The sequence below is a fragment of the Urocampus carinirostris genome, chromosome 6, assembly GCF_059441175.1.
Source record: "Urocampus carinirostris isolate Australia breed hairy pipefish chromosome 6, RoL_Ucar_1.0, whole genome shotgun sequence".
NCBI classification, from domain to species: Eukaryota; Metazoa; Chordata; class Actinopteri; order Syngnathiformes; family Syngnathidae; genus Urocampus; species Urocampus carinirostris.
In genome coordinates, this window is record NC_142354.1 from 35,942,506 (window position 1) to 35,946,406 (window position 3,901).

The window sequence follows — 3,901 nt, forward strand, 5'->3', positions numbered from 1 at the left end:
GGACTTGTGCTGTTTTGTTTAACATGTAAACGCACACAATTAAAACTCGCAAGATGCAATAGAAATGGTTTAGTGAAACTAGGCAAGGTTGTGAATGATGACAATTTTCCACAGCAATCACAAAAAACAATGACACTTGGAATTGAATGTATAAAAATAAGTTGTTTTTTGGGGGTATCACAACATAAAGGTCACATTGAAAATGAATATAACCCACATTATGAAAATACAAACACTGATGATGATAAAACGGCAATGATTCAAATACATTTTGATAGAATTTGTGGCTTGTGCTAGGGGCTAACATTAGCAATTGTTCTTTTCATTGGTGCTATCAAAAGCCACAATTTTGGAAACCCCTTTTTGAATTAAGACTACAACATTTATGCACCAATCCGCTAGCATATAAGCTATGATTACCATTATTAGCAGCTAACCTTATGGCTAAATTCCTATTTGGATTGGTAGTCACATTTGTACCAATTAATCACTTCTAGTTGCTTTTTAGATAGTGATAAATTAAAATGTTTGTTTTCAAGAAGTTATTGTTTTACATCCGTTGATCCATTATATACTAACAATAAAAACAAGTTGTAATGACTACATTTGACTTGTTTAGCAAATGTTATCAAATGTTGCTTGAGGTTTTAGGAAATTTGAAAAATAATGATTGATGATGCATTCGAACGCTGAAAAAAGTAATTTTTCAATTACAAATCACCCTTACAAAACATAGTTACAAATAGGTGCACATATCTGATTAACTAGATAGTTAGAAAAGAACTATACAGTTTTAAACTTTTTTTATTCCATTTTGCAGTGCTTTCACTATAGGACTATATCGTATGATCTATTTATTTTTCTTGAGGTAACAAGGTTTCTGTGTGTTCTGTGGATCATTTGATAAAAATACTTAAAAAAAAACACTGAATTGTTGTTGTTTAAACTCTGGCAGAAAAAGCACTGGCGCCAAGTCCTGAGTTGCAACACTTATCGGTTCACGGATCCCTTAACACTAGGGTCATTGGGGCACCACTTCTTGTGGTGTGTCTTGGGCAAAGTACAGCCCATCCCTCTCCTGGTCGTTTTTTGGGTTAGGAGTTTGCTCCCAACGTGAAACAGTACAGTGGATAAATATTCATAAAGTTGTTTTCATGGATGATTTAGTACCATTTTTTAATTTAAAGGTGGTATCTGTACTGTCAAAATATTCTACTTGCTGACGGCATCATCTGGCTGGAATCATCATTGCAGCTACTTTTGTTGTGCGTGCAATTATGTGAGATTCTTAGATGTGCTTGAATTAATTCTTCCCTTTTGGCTTGGCATTTAGAAACATTACTTTATTTCATTATTTTCATCCTGGAATAAAAAAAACCACGACCACGCATGTGATATCCCTCTGCTTACACCCCACCCCCCACCTCCTTCTCGGCGTAATACGCTTTTTGGTTCAAACACTGATGATAAAAGTAAGATAAAAGCAAATGGTGGGGGGGAAATACATGAAGGCTACTTTAACTCAGTTGGGCATTTTTAACAGATACTTAATAGAGAACATATTTTCTTTTAAACTTTTTAGGGACACCTTTAATATCTTTAAACAACTTATTCATGATAACGTTTTAACCTTAGCTTCTTTGATAGCCCGTGGGAGGATGCTACTTTATTGAAAGTCTTCAGAACCCCCTACCTTTGGAACATGGCTGGATGATATACTCTCTGCTCCAAAAAAACATATCTCAGAGGATGTGACAGTAAATTCCATACTCATTAGAAGCCTTTGCAGTAGTTAGCGCGTGTGCGGCTCAGTTCTGAGGTCATGAGATCGAACCTCCTGTGTGGAGTTTACATGTTCTCCCTGTGCTTGTGTGGGTTTCCTCCGGGCACTCCGGTTTCCTCCCACATCCCAAAAACGTGCATGTCAGGTTAATTGGCTGGTCCAAATTGTCCCTAGGTGTGAATGAGCGAGCGAATTGTCTGTGTGTGCCCTGCGACTGGCTGGCAACCAGTTCAGGGTGTCCCCTGCCCACTGCCCGAAGATAGCTGGGATGGGCTCCAACTCCCCCTCCACCCTACTGACGATAAGCGATGCAGATAATGGATGGATGGATGGAAGCCTTTGCGCCACTATTTTGGAATGCTCCCACCTGACAATATAGTTTGATAAACCTGGTTGTCAAAGTCTGGTGACTCCTAAATCTAAATTGCGTCCGGCGAAACTAGATCAAAAGTTACAAAACGAAATATTATGGATCTCTACTGATTGACTCAGCTTTTGCAAGGTTAACCAAACAAATACTCTGCTGCTATCGACGAGACAGTGCTGGAGTGAGGCTTCTTAAAACTGTACAACAGTCAAAATAAATCAGTTTTAAATGGGATGATAATCGGCCATCAGATTAACATAAAAGGCTGACGCTGACATCTGTCAATTTGTTCAATATTAGCCAGGAAGATTAATGGTTTATCTCTACTTCATGTTGACCCTTATATCATATAAACTGTCAATGGATAGCTCATCCATACTAAATATACACGTTACTGTATGATAATATAAAATTTGGATTTCGCAAAGGAAATTGTACTCATAATTAACTATTACAAGTCCCCAATCAAGTATATGCTTGAGTAAGAGGTATGTAAAAGGGGATACAAAATAAAAAATCCTATTCATATACAATTTCTTGCTCAACATTTTAAAAATTGTTTTTAAATCCTTCATTCCGCTTAAAAATGAGTCCATTGGACCTAGATCTTAAAACCAGATTTACACTCCTTAAACATTTTGATGTACAGCTTGCACACATTATGTCCAATAGAGCTGCGGTTACCAACCATTCTGACTCAGCTAAGTATTCAGAATACAATTTCTCATACATTGATTGTTCCAAATCCCTGATCCATGACATGTACAGTATCTTTGTTCAATAATGCCAACAATGTATAGTGACAGGCAAAAAAAATACTGTTAATGCTCTTCCACTAGACAGATTGTCCAATTAATTGGCGTATTTGCCTGTTTCCAGGCATACAACAATGTAAAAGCTTTGTGTTTGACTCAACAGGATCACACTTAACACTATAATCCGTTAAATTGTGATGAGATCGGCATTTTTTTTGCTTTCAGTACTGTTCAGTATAGTTTTTGTGGTGTTTTCCCTAATACCTTCTAAAAGATCTGTCACGTAGTACATACAAATGTTGGGAATAATCTACAGGATGACCTGAAAACTCACAGATCAGTCAGCTCCTGAATCATCCAGGTTAATCATGATTAGAGCTTTAAAAGCAGGGGCCCCAAGCTCAGGGCTCGTGGGAAATGTGTGGTCCCCGGGATGATAGTTTAGAGTTATGGATTCATATACTACTGATTAATTGATTTTTTAATTTTTGATTGGGGGCGGCAGTAGCTCAGGAGGTAGAGCGCTCGTCTTAGGATCCCAGTTCGAATCCCGGCTTATCCGTGTTACATGTCAAAGTGTCCTTGGGTAAGACACTGAATCCCTAATACCCCCAATAAGCAGGTTAGCGTATTACATGGCTGCAATAAGAGGCAGCTATTGGGAAATGTGAAGCACACTGTAAAGCGCTTTGGGAAGTCATTGACTTGAAAAGCGCTATATAAATGCAGATCATTTCATTTCATTTTATATTCATTCTTCAAAAGGATATTAAACAAGAGTAAAATATTTCTACAAGAGCTGGTTTTCTACTCGATTTGGCCTAACCTCACCCAGACCTTAGCTCTGACGACCAACATGTACCGTATTTTCAGGACTACAATGCACAATTAACCCTCGCAGGAGGCAGGTACATATTATGTACAATTTCGTGTTTTTTTCGTATTTTAAGTCCAAAAAAAGAGCATTGAAATGTAAATATTTGGGATTGCATTTGG